The sequence below is a fragment of the Pinus tabuliformis genome, chromosome Q, assembly GCF_031772625.1.
Source record: "Pinus tabuliformis cultivar Carrire ecotype Pingquan chromosome Q, CPIR1, whole genome shotgun sequence".
In the NCBI taxonomy this organism is placed as follows: domain Eukaryota; kingdom Viridiplantae; phylum Streptophyta; class Pinopsida; order Pinales; family Pinaceae; genus Pinus; species Pinus tabuliformis.
In genome coordinates, this window is record NC_142296.1 from 1,065,582,186 (window position 1) to 1,065,595,812 (window position 13,627).

Sequence of the window (13,627 nt, forward strand, 5' to 3'; positions counted from 1 at the left end):
AAAATAGCTGAAGAGATATAGAGATAGCTCTAAATTCTAAACACTACACTAAAAAAACCTCTTGACTGACCATCTGCATCCAATGTACAAAAAGACCAGTTTTGATAATAATAATAAATATTAAGCAAAGTTTTTCGGTAGAAATCATACAAGATAATTTTTTGGCTTAAAATTTTCTCTTATATGATTTCTACATAAAGACTTTGCTTAATTCATTATGGATCACTTAATACAGAAAATAATAGATATTTTCATCCTCTAGTTTCTAACTTTTTAATTTCATAGAAAAACGTTTTAGACAAAGGAAAAAATAACAGAGAATTATCCACTATATTTTAAAATTAGAGAGACAGAGAAGAAGCCTGAGATAATTCTCTATTGTATTGAAAAAATTCAACCAATGATGGCCTCAACTTTGTTTCTTCTTGTTTTCGGGTGGTTGTTTCTACAAGCAATGGGTAGGGTGAATCAAGCCTTCTCTTTTGTGAACTCGAGAGAGCTGGGAGTTTATGCTGTCGAATACGATGTCAACTACAGAGTTACTCCACTGGAAACCATGGATGACATATTCCAGCTGGATTTCTACAACACCACACCCAATACCTACTCCCTAGCCATTCAGATGGGCTACCATGTAAAAGCAGAAACCATGAACGATATCTTCTTGACTGCTAACAGGAACGATATCGTCCGAGAGAATGCCACTCTCAAATACACCACCGACGGAAACCTCCTCCTCTTCAACGGAGACGGTCGAGTGGTTTGGTCCCCAAACACTTCCAACAAGGACATTGTGGGAATCGAACTCTGGAACAACGACAATCTGGTGCTCTATGACAAAAAAAACAAAACGGTGTGGCAGAGTTTTGATCACCCAACCGACAGTCTATTTGTGGGCAGTCACTGAACATTGGAGGGGTAAAGAAACTGGTGAGTTGCGTGCCAGACAAGGACAGATCCGAGGGCCCTTACAGTCTTGTAATGGAAGCTGGAGGATTTGCTTTGTATGCCAGCTTTTCGGACCCTATGCCTTACTGGACTCTTAGCTTCCACGACACAAGTGTAAAGGACACGTATGCCATCACGCACACCTGCAAGAAGCCGGTGAGTAGCATCACATTTTTGAGCGATCTAGAAGCCGAGAATGGGTATGGAGATGAGGTTGGCCAAATTCACTGTGGTGCCAGAGTTAAGGGCGTCGGAACTCTGCAACTTCATCTCCGAAGAAATCGTGATGGGTACCAAAAGGAAAGCAACAAATAATTGGAAATCATGTTCACCCTAACTGAGATTACTTCACAAAGCTTACTTCACAAGCACAGGTAGAAGAGGTCATAAAGCTCTTAGGGAAAAATTTCAGTAACTAGGAAATCTCTCCCTGACCTACTTTTCAATCATTTCAGTATCAACAACAATCTAATCAGCATTACCAAGGGAACATAGGAATTAGTTTCAAGATCCAATCGGTTGAGTTGGCTGTACTTTCTGGTGCTTTTTAGTGCGGTTTTTTTGACTTTTTGGTGCTTAACTCTGATGGAAAAATTTGAAGTGAAATCTTGATTTGTGTTATTTAAACTCGTTTTTTGACTGTATATATGGTTTTAGCACCCTTAAAAACACCTAGGGCACTCCAATTGTGCAGGTGTTACCTATCAAATTTGTGATTTCAATAAATTCTCGCAAGATTTTAGAGAAATTAAGAAAAACCCACCAGAAAAACTTCCAAAAAATCTCAATAAAAACAACTCGATGAAAAACCACAAACAAGATTTAAAAAAAAAAATGCATTTTTCTTCTTCAATTTATATGAATTCATATGTATTTATAAATTCCAATCTTGATTGAAGCCAGAGTGGCTCCTTAAAACCACTTAAGGTTGTCTGGGTTTATAAGGAAAGCCTTTATTATGCTATGCTTCAAAACCAAAAAGTGGTAAATCTAGTGGAATGTAAACCATTGTACTTCAACTGGAATAAATGGATAGGTTGTGAATGATCAATGCTTCCAAAGCAAAAAGTGGTAAATCTAGTGGAATGTAAACCATTGTACTTCAACCGGAATAAATGGATAGGTTGTGAATGATCAAGAATCATCCCCATCAACAGTTATTTGTGAATAATTCTAAATTATTTGTGTGGTGAGCATTCCAAAAACCTCCATAATGAAAGTTCGTTGTGTAAAATTTGATATAGTAAAGTGTTATAATATTATCTTTACACGGATGGAGTTGTCACAATTTGAGAGGCCAACTTTTTTCTGTACAGGATATGTTTTGTGGATCAAAATCTAACCGGCTGATTTACTAATATAAAATTAGTAACATACATATTATCTTTAGTACACCAAGGTTACAGAGATATTGAGAGATACCAAGAACACTATCCCTCTGGTGTGCAGGAAGCAAAAACATTATCTAAATTAACAAAGAAAAACAAAACCATGAAATACAACTTGGTTCATTTATTCCTCTATCTTGGTAGTTTGCATAACATAGAGGAGTTGTCACATGCTACTTGCATTTTCACGCTTTGCTAACAACTAAACCTTTTAGCAAATACTAGGAGACTAGTTGAAAAACTATAGAAATTTTGTTAATTTGATACTAAATTAGTCAAAATTGACTAAAGCTTTGATCCGTGCCTCCAACAACTCTTCTTGCATGCAGTGGTGAGTTATTAATATGCATGCTTAAGGCTAGTTAAGCAAAATCTCCAAGGTGATTAGATACTTAAGCTTCCAAAGATACTTATGAGGTTTAGGATCTTCCCTAGCTATTTGACGCTACAATGTCTTGTACACCTACTCCACCCCCATGCTTTTTCTATCATTATCCTAATTGATATTTCCATGGCTTTCCATGTCTCAACTAAAGTGCTTCTCCCAACCACCTTTTCTAAGTCTCATTCCCCTAGTAAGCTTGGCATGTTTAGTATATTTGAGTCATTAATGAACCAGAAAGAATCTATTGAAGTGATGCATTAGAATATACTACAAAATATGCAAGATATTTATGTTACTTATGCTAATGGATGAAGTTAATCTACCATATTTTTATTAGTTATGTGTTTGGATCAAATATGTTTGTGTCGCCACTAATTGATCAATAAGATAAATTAGCTCTATATTATTGAAGGATGACATATTAATAATTGACGAACATCAACAACATCGCTAAGAAAATGTTGTAGCGTCATTACCCACCTCATTGAGCTAAGATGTATGATATTGTCCTTTATCCATTATGTACTTGTAGTTGGTTGACTGGGCCCACCTAAAACTTTGTAAAAGAAGTATTCTTAAATATATACTTGCACTTCCTACTCATACAAGGAGCAAGTATTCATCATTTCCCTTTAGTAAAGCAGTGAGTGCTTTCAAAAGTCAATAAAATTATGAAAACACAAAAATTATGTGCTCTTTATTGGATTTTATGAAAAAAATAGTTTTGTAACTTCCTAATTCTCATGAGAAATAGTCTCAACAATCATGAAATGGTATAAATGGAACCCAAAAGGAGAGTAACATAACATGTCATGTGATGCCAAAGTTATCATCTAGTTTAGAAAGTCAAAGTTTTTATCCCCCATGCTTTTTATTACCACCATCTCCCTAAGGATTCCCATTTTCAAAATTTTCATCTCTTATTTCATGAGATAGAGGCCCAAGATATGCTTATCTTCTCATCTTTGCACAAAGAAAAATGTTGGATATCAAGAAATCCTAAGTGGCCAAGGGCAAAAGGAAGCATGTAACAAACCCCCTACTAACCCCCACGGGGGATTCACTCAATGAACCTCTAACATAGCACGTGTGTTCGAGGCATACTAAAAGATACCCTTAATTTGACTACATATTGGAAAATACCTCTAAAAATCACTTTATTTAACCCCCTACCAATAAGAACCCAATACATTTTCCCAATTTAAAAAGCACCTACTTTCACTAGATATTGTAGGTATCCATTTTTTCATTAAGATTTTTTATACCCATTCATATTTATATCCCTTTATTTTCATTAACAATGGTAAGCAAATTTTGCACCTAGAAAGAATAACCTAAATACTAGGTAGCTGACTACTTGAAAGTTTCAATAAAAAATAGGCAGATATAAGTTGGTTGATTTACAAATACATGGAAAAATTGAATGGAAAATACATAGATTTGAACTCTCAATCGCATCTATCTTCTATTGAATATTGTAAAAGATACACTACAACAGTACAAAACAAAACCTTGATAACCAACACAATGGCGCATCTTTAATCTCACTTATAGAATAGGAAGAGGAGAGAAAGTACAATGAATATAGACACATGCAAAATCCTATCTGGTTGGACTTTTTCAAATCTTAGCCCTAACTTGATCACCTAGTGCACCATAGTTGCATGGTAAGAGTGTCAAGTAAGCGTGTCTCCATCAAAACATGAACTAGAGCATGCAACCCTTCCTTGAGATATGAGTCCTCTACCTAAGATGGGAATTTCTCATGCATAAGTATTGTAATTGACTAAGGATCTGCACCCTCTTAGGAAGAATAGATCATGCATTCTAAAAAGAACAAAATAAAATCTCTAATAATAGAAAAACTCCATCCAAAACTAAAATTGCTAAATTTGAAACAACATCTAAACTTGAATTAACTGAAGGTGTGACATGTGTGCCCTTAGCATGCATGCACCCTCTTCCAAAAAATAGTCTATTTCACTATCTCCTGTGGCATGCATGTTCCCTCTACCAAGCAATATTTGGTATCATTGTCTCCTTCACTTTCATTCAACTTGCTCAATACTAATGTAAAGAAAGGACGAAGGTGCCATATCTGTTGTCTTCTCTACTGCCCCATCATCGGGAGGATCAATAGTCGAGAAACAGGTAAAACATCTTAACACGCACACTAGACATATATCATAGAGGTAATAATAATGTGATGCATGTACGTTCTAGAGCAAGGTTGCTTGGGAGTGAGAGTAGAAGTGGGAGTAGAAACAGGAAGTGGGAGTGGAAGCAGGAGTGAGGAGTGACATTTTCAAAAGCTCCCAAGTTGGGAGCGATTTTGGGAGTGGATTTTATATAATATATATTTTTATATATTTTGATGCATATATGTCAACAAAAGCATGTAGAATGATGAATTTGTGATAAAAAACATGTATTAAAACGTATAACATCATTCATCTAATAGTTATAATCTTCATCAACCACAGGTCCACAAATTGCAAGTTTCCATTTATATATCATGTAAGGGTGCACATAACCAAAATAACATCGAGTGCAATCCATCTCTGAACTAAAACTACATCAGCAAGTAAGCTCTTGATGGCCTCTAGCATCCAAAAAAACCATGCTACAAAAAATACCTACATATCATCAAAATCATTGCCTATCTTGGTATCTTTGCCATTAATATCACCCTCTAAGTATTAACATAAGATAGAAAAAACGTAACATGTCAAGTCAAGATTTTGTTTGAGTGACGGGTACATTTTTAGTAGGGCCATGATGGAGGAGTTTGACAACCAATTTCACTAACATCAAGGTACATAGAGGGCTTGGTTCTCTTGGTTAAATACAAGTTCCTTACCCTAGTACATGACAAAATCCAATGGAAACATTGCAATCCCCCTAATCCTAAAAAAATAATATGTTTGAGGCATTTTGAGTGAGATATAAAATTCTAGTTTCTCCATATGAAATCTAATGAGGTCGGAACCACTCTCAAACATCCTGAGTCATTTCATGGTAATGTTAAAAATTTAAGTAAAAGGATGAAAATGAAAGATAAAGGAGAATGTCACTTTTATCTCTTTTGTCTTTCATTTTCATCCTTTACTTTAAGAATTCAACATTACCATGAATTGCATGTCAATACGAGGGCCATAGGTTTGAATATTAGGCTCTTATAGACCTAATATTACAATTTTTTTTTCCTTTCTCCCTCCCACTCTCGATACTCCCACAATACTCTTCAACCTCTATTTCTCCATCCCACTTGTTTTTTGCCTTCGTGTGGCCAATGTGTTGTATAAACAATACCTTATAATATACATATTGCTATACAACATATAAAAACCCTTTTCTCCCTTATTATGTGCTCAATATATTATTTCATTTTTTCCTCATTCTTTATTCCCCAATATGAACGCACGTGATATGATATTACTTTGTCAGTAAACCCCCGTGCTAACCACAACCCCAAATAAGGTTAGAGGGAGAGTTACTATGATGACCCAATCTCCATGTTACAGTTATGGAAATGGGGTCTAAATTTCTCACTCTTTTTCGACTTTCTCAAAACTGAAAATATATGACACCTTTTCAATGACATAAATTTCACCTCAATCTGACTTATGGATCTAAACTTACAGACAATATCAAGTAAGTCAATACTACCTTGCCACGTCCTCACTAACTCCCACGTGGCAATTATATAGAGCCCCCACATGGCGCCTGACACACCTGCCCCGCCACCGTGGAAAAGCACACACTCCAAGAAAATCAAAGGTCAACCCATCCTGAACCACGACATATTGATTGAGAAACAAATTCAAACCTCTAACACTCGACCTCGAGGTTAGTCCAACCCCCATCCAAGATTACTTCACCTTGGCCTCGACCAGTCGACCCTCACCTAGCCAATTGGCCTGATCTGGCCCAAATATTGACCTGTGGGACCTAACAAAGTTTTTTGCCTATGTAATTTGGGTCGGTCATAACTTCACTTGATGACTGGTCCTCACACCGACCTTCTGACCTTCCAACCCCTGACTTGGCGGGTCCCATAGAGCTGCTTCAATCTTGTTTTGCAAGTTTTTCCCTTAGAAATTTTCTTTCGAATTTATTTCTTGGTTTGCATAGGTTCGAAGCATTTTGACTCTTATGCCTAAGGAAAGACATGAAGCTCATTACTTCACCACAATTCCAGTGCATCGAGGCCATGAAATCCATTAAGGTTGTGCCATGATAAACAACCAAACTCACTAAAGAATGCACAAAAGGTTTGACAACAAAACTTGGAATATAATAGGTACAGGGAATTACACTCTAGGAAAGTACATTACGGGAAAATTTACAGGGAATTTAAATAGATCCCATCCACAGCATAGGGATGCAGTTATTTTAACAAATCAACTCACTTACATAGAGAAATCAAACAGTAAATGGCCAATAACTCATACTTGTCAAATTAATGGAAGAAAAGTAGCAATTCATGCATATGCAACATTCATAGAAACTTGACCATTCTTCAGACATGCTAACAAGAAAACTAATCTCCATTAACACATTGGAAATCACATTCCTTGTTGAAAATAGAAGGATGTAGTTAGTACGATAATATGTGCATATCATAACATTCAAATATAATAAGTATGGGAAAATACTTATCTTATGAATCGATGATTGAATGAATGCCTCCTCCACTCTTCCAAAACTAGACTAACTGCCTTCACTTCTCCACGATTTTCACAACAGTCAACGACTTGACAGCGCAACCCATGCATGTCTTTAATTTTTTTGGTCTTCTTGCTTGTGGTTGGAGTTAAAGGACACCTGGACCTACCCTCATATATTTGGTTAAATTTAATGCACAATCAACTCATTTAATCTTCTCAACTAACCCATGTTTGATATTTAAAGCAGCAATATCCTTCCTCAAGCAATGGAATCTGTGTCCCACTCTCATCCATTTAAATAATTACTATTTTTTTCAAGAGAGAAATATTAACTAGGGGATATCACAGTCCCTTCCCCCTTAAGAAAAGTATTAACTAGGGGATGTCATAGTCCTTTCCCCCTTGAAGGGGAACATCGTCCTGGGTGTTCAATACCCATATGCAACAAAACATGCTTTAGACCAAACATTGATGTTCATGGAGCTTTATATGCATAGCTTTGTATAACATGTACAATGTATTTACATTTTCTCTACCTAGTAAATAAGAAAGGATATGTTCTATGCATCAGGTCACCCATTTCCGACATGGCTTCATGGGGCCCAAAGTGCCTCCACTACACTTTGACTTTCTCTATTACTTATTTCAGGAGCATCAGATGCCTCTAATCCAGGATGCATAGAGGTTCTTGTTGGAACTCTCCCTCTGGTTCTACCTATAACACAGACCAATCAATCACATGATTAGCATCCTACACATATATTTTAAGCAATAAAACATGGAAAACATCAGGCACTCTAATGGTTGGTGGTAGAGCCGGCCTATATGCCACTAGCCCTATCCTTTGAAGCAATTAAAATGGCCCAAAAAATTGTGGTGCTAGCTTGACACATGACCCAAATTTCAAGGAATTATTCTTGCATCTAACTCGTAGGAAGACGTGCTCCCCAACTTGAAAATCTTTGTGAATTCTATGTTGATTAGCATAGCTCTTCTTCCTGTCCTATGTGACCTTTAAATTTATTTTGATGGTCTGCATTTGTTGCTCCATCTCTGTTAGCATACTAGGCACCATCAGGACCCTATTGACTAGATCACTCAAGCTAACAAGAGTATTAAAACTCCTCCCATAAAGCACTTCAAATGGGCTCATTTTCAACGATTCTTGATACCTATTATTGTATGAAAACTCCACAAGTGGAAGATACTCTTCCCACTTCTTGGGTTGGTACATCATATACATCCTCAAAATGTATTCTAGGATTCTATTTTTCCTCTCTATTTGTGGATGATAAGTAGTATGATAAGCCAACTTTGTTCCCAAACGTGTAAATAATTCTCTCCAGAGCTTTGAAGTGAATTTGGCATCTCTATCTGAGACAAGTTTTTTGGTAACTCCATGCAATATTATGATTTCCTTTATGAAGACTTGTGCCACTCCACAAGTTGAATTTGTAGATTTGACAGGCACAAAGTGAGCCACCTTGCTCACCTTGTCAACCACTACCATGATTGCATCATGTTGTCTTGGGGTCCTTGGCAACCCTGTAATAAAGTCCATGGAAATCACTTCCCACTTCCATTTTGGAATAGGAATGGGTTGTAACAAACCAGTTGGGTGCTTGCACTCAACTTTTACATGCTAACATTATATGCACTTGGAGATGAAATATGCCACCTCCCCTTTTAATTCAGGCCGAAAATAAAATTTATTGACAGTTGTAAGAGTCTTTTGGTAACCTAGGTGGCCAAAATACGGCTTGGCATGAAACTCCTTTAATACAAGTTTCTTCAAGTCATTGTTATTGGGTATATAAATTGCCTTTAAATTTAATCAATCTTGTATCTGTAATGCAAAATAGTCCTTATCTTTATTGCCTTGAAATATTTTTTGTAGCTTTTCTTTTAATTGTTGATACTTTTTGTCTTATTGCCCAACATTTTTGATATTTTCCTCAAGATCAGTTTCATATGAACTTATTGCTGCTAAATGATTTAATTGCACCCTTTTGTTGAGTGTTTCGACCACTATGTTTCCTTACCTTTTATATATTTGATTTCAAAATCAAATTCGTTGAGTGTGGCCAACCATCTAGCTTACCTTGCATTTAGCTTGGGTTGTTCAAATAGATACTTCAGCCCTCCATGGTCATTTATTAGGGTACATTTTCTACCAATAAGGTAGTATCTCCACGTCTTCAACTCATGAATGATGGAAACTTACTTCAAATCATGAATTACATAATTCTACTCATGCTCATTTAACTTTTGAGATTCATAGCATACCACTTGACCTTCCTGCATCAAGACTCCACCTAGTCCCTCCATGCTAGCATCTGTGAACACCCTGAAATCACTTTTAGGATATGTTATCCTTAATATTGGTGCATTGGTCAACAACTACTTTAACTGATCAAAGCTTTCAATACAATCAATTATCCATTTGAATATATTTTCTTTCTTTTGCAGAGCAGTAATTGGACAACCAATCTTGGAGAAATTCTTATTAAGTCTCGTGTAAAATATTTTAAAGTCAAACATATAGAGAGAGAAAGAACAAAGTGTTCTAATTCCATTAATAGTTTCTTTTTAATTTAATGTAGGAGGGAGATTATAATTCCTTCAAATGGATTTTGATATATAACATTATAAAAATATTAATAACAAAAATTATATATATAGATAAAGAGAGAAGATGTTTGTTTTATACTTCCAAATATGAAGGGGCATGTATTAATATTTTAATGTAGAAAATGTCAATCATAAATAAAATATTTCAATGTCAACCATGTCTATATAAAATAAAACAAGTGAAATTAAAAAGTTTATTATAATTAAAACTTTTTATTAGTGTGTTGTTCAAAATCAACATAAACCCATCTTAAGTCATCTCCCTAGCATTGAGAGGAATCAAATCTCTCAAAGTGAAAATATTTTTTTAAAATTTTGCACTCAAAAAGAGGTTCTCACCTTGAGAGATTTGATCCCTCAAGACCCTTAATAGATTCAGAATTGGATTTAATTTTATTAAAACCCTAACAATATTTATAAATTAGCATTTTTCTTTAAAATGTTCTATAATTTAATTTTTTAATATGATAGGCAGAACATTAATTTTATATATATGAAATATATTATTAATTAATTTTTTTTTTTATATATTATTAATTTTTTTTTTATATCTTTATTAATTAAATTTAAATATGAAATTATAAATATAAACTATTATTATTTATCATTGTTTTAATATAATATATATATTATGATTTTTTTTTAAAATATTTGTAATTTTATTCCATAAAAATAAATTTACAAACCAATGGAATAGATTAAATTTATTATTTTATCGCTCTTAAATTAGCTTACATTATATTCTATTATTATTATTTTTTAATTTAAGGTTACACTTAACTTATCATTACAAACCTATTACAAACATTTTTCCATATTGAATTTTTAAAATATAATATTACTAAATTTATTATTTTATTAATTTTTCATGAATAATAAATAAATTAAAATGTGATGTGTATTTAATTATGCAATTTCAAGGATAATAAGCATGTGATATTTTTATAATCAATTTTATTAATTTTAAAATGCAAACAATTTTTTTTATGACTTGACTTAGAGCAAATTAATCCACGTAGATTGGGAGTGATTTAAATTTAGATATTTTCACGTCAAATAAGTTTTTTTTTAATCTATATATGTATATATAGAGTCATTTTAAATAACTTTATAATAAAGTAATATTCACCGTTAAAATTTTGAAAAAAAATATTACTTAATTTTTAAGTAAAATATAATTTCATTTTTAGAGTAATTAAAATTTATAATAATGGATTGATTTTAAACTATTTTATTTTAAATTTATATTTTAATTTTGAAGTCTATGGGCTTTAGGATTATGTGTTTTGTTAAGGTACTCTTTAATGTAAAGTTATTGGTTCAATTCTCCACCTCGATTGGGTGATATATTGAACATGATGAAAATATAGTCCTACTAAACTTACAAAAAAATAATATTTTAATTAAAAAAAAAAAAAAAAAATCATAGTTACACTATTTATGTATTTATCTATTTATAAAAATTGGTGTTCAAAGTAAATTTAAATTTATATAAATGGAGCAATTTCAAATCAAGTCACTTTGAATTCACATTAATATAATTGCTATAAAAAAAACCCCAATAGACAAGTGGAAATAACCTAATTTTGGAGCCTAGGGGTCACATCCAACACTCAGTCTAAGTGGCATGCCATGTATCAAGGATTTAGTCTCTTTGGAAATTGAGTAATGCATAAACTAGTAATAGTTGTGGATTCAAACAATATTATTAGCCACTTAAATCTAGGAACTAGGCCTCAAGACCTAAAATTCCAACTAATTCACAAAAGAATACTGTCAAGACTCTAAATAATCCCAAAACACAAGGCTTACTATGGCCTCCATGAATTAACCTCAACATTGGATTCATCAGCAAACTAAGTCACAAAGAGCACCCCAAATCCTTGAATATATAAGGAACCATGCACCAATGCCCAATTCAATGAAGGGTGTCATGGGAGCATGTGGAAGCAAGCCAATGTGCACAATGCAAATCCTAGAGATGAGGCAATTTAAGTCTATGACACATGGAATGATTATGTGGCAATTAATGGAGGTTTGTGGTGTAATAGCACAACATTTAAGGGGGGACTAAACTGGACTACTCACTTCCACTCGTCACTATTGTGGAGGGTTTTGAGCAAGTTAATTGAAGTTTTAGCACAAGAAACTTTCCCATTTTGGCATGGAAAGTTCAATGATCTGAGTTTCCACTACAAGGAATTCATTATTTTGCATTCATCAAGTTTGCGAGAGTATGTGGTGCCTTTAGGCAAATGGATTGTCATTTAGTTATGGTCGGAAAAGGGTGGTGGAGGTTTTATTATGGCTATGGATCTAGGGTTTCATCCCAGATGCCTTTTTCATATTCATATAAGTGGTCTCCATTGTAAGCAGGGTAAAAAAGGAAAGCCTATGACATCCACAAAAATTCTCAGGGTAACGTTTTCGAGAAAGGGTGTTAGTGACATGTTGTCGATTAGGAAGATGGTTTGAAGCACTATTTGGCATGGTGGCTTGAGATAGGAAGAGGACAAAGATTGTGGAACCAATGAAGAGGATGTTTTGGAGTCATAGTAGTAGAATATGGCCCTCTAGCTTTGTATCGACCAGCTAACAATAGAGCTAACATCCATTATGGAGATTATCATAGAATAGAGAACACTAATTTAGAAATGGGAGAATGAAATAGATGGTCTCAAGAATCAACTGGAAGAAATACGAGAACAAGACAAGTGAAACTCCTCCTTGGTAGCAAGTATAGAGACATTAGTGAAATAGGCAAGCCAACCCCCCCCCCCCCCCCCCCCTTCCCCCTTTGGCTTCTTTTGATCTCAACATTCTAGCTCAAGAAGAAACTATCGAAGAAGAAGAAGTGTCCACTTTCTAGGAAATAGATTATTAAGATGCATGAAAACAAAGTGTGTAGGATTGGGGACACGTGCTCTATAAAAATTTTACATTCAAATCTACATGTATCTTTAGGTTTTTTATATGGGTAGAAGATTTGAACAAAAGCAAGCAAACATTAAAAGGGCATATAAATATATGTCTCTATAGAAATTATCATGTAAGCCTATTGTGGCAAAGCATTGTCCTTTTTTGCAGTATAATTCTATCACTTATTGTTAAAAAACAACAAATAAATTATTTAAACTACAAATGGTATATTATTTTAATAAGCATTTTTTGAAAGTTAAATTTAATGATTATTATAATTGAAAAATATATTTAAGATAATTAAGAATATATATGAACTATTTATTTTAATAAATTTTATAATTAAACTTATAAAAAAAAAAATTAAAAGGGAATGCAAAATATAGTTCACAATAAAATTTAGCCTACCCCCATGATGGATATCAATTCACCTGGCACATCATAGTCATGATGAGTACACTTGGTCCATATGGCCACATGACTTCCCTCATGCTTTCTTTCACACATACTTGCTTTGTAATATATTCTCGCATGCAAAGTAATCTCAAATGGTTCAGGTGGAGGTAAACCTCTCCATGGCAAGTTTGTTGGGAATTTATGGTAGCTAATCATTTTTTGTTGTGATTTCTTGTGTGCATGATTGAGGGGAGAATAATGAGGTGGTGGTGATCTTCTTTAGACCTGCC

General features: G+C 34.0%; 1 pseudogene; it reads left to right on the plus strand.

Annotated features, from left to right (window-relative positions):
- Nucleotides 1-454: 454 nt before the first annotated feature.
- The window catches only part of LOC149223176 (epidermis-specific secreted glycoprotein EP1-like), a 130,415-nt pseudogene continuing 117,242 nt past the window's right edge, over nucleotides 455-13,627 (plus strand).